The sequence below is a fragment of the Fukomys damarensis genome, unplaced genomic scaffold (assembly GCF_012274545.1).
Source record: "Fukomys damarensis isolate Sample0158 unplaced genomic scaffold, DMR_v1.0_HiC HiC_scaffold_20, whole genome shotgun sequence".
NCBI lineage: Eukaryota > Metazoa > Chordata > Mammalia > Rodentia > Bathyergidae > Fukomys > Fukomys damarensis.
Genome location: NW_022900932.1, coordinates 31,320,439 through 31,320,792, shown reverse-complemented (window position 1 = coordinate 31,320,792; position 354 = coordinate 31,320,439).

The following is a 354-nucleotide window of genomic DNA, read 5'->3' as shown; positions in this document are numbered from 1 at the left end:
ACAGTTTGTAATAGCTAAATCTTGGAAACAACCTATTTGCCCATCCGTTGGAAACTGGATAAAGAAGATGTGGTTTTTCTATAAAATGGAATATTACTCAGCCATAAAGAGCGAGAGAATAGATTCATTCATAGGAAAATGGATACATATTGAAGATATACTCCTAAGTGAAATAAATAAGTCCCACATGTGTAAATACCAAATAGTTTCCCTGGTGTGAATATTCTGCAACAATGCCATCAACATTCTTAGGAGACATCCCAGTTTTAATAATTAAGTTATGGTTTTCTGTTATTCAACAGGAACAACCTCTCTAACATCTACATTAGACAAGGCAACTCTGTTCATGTGACT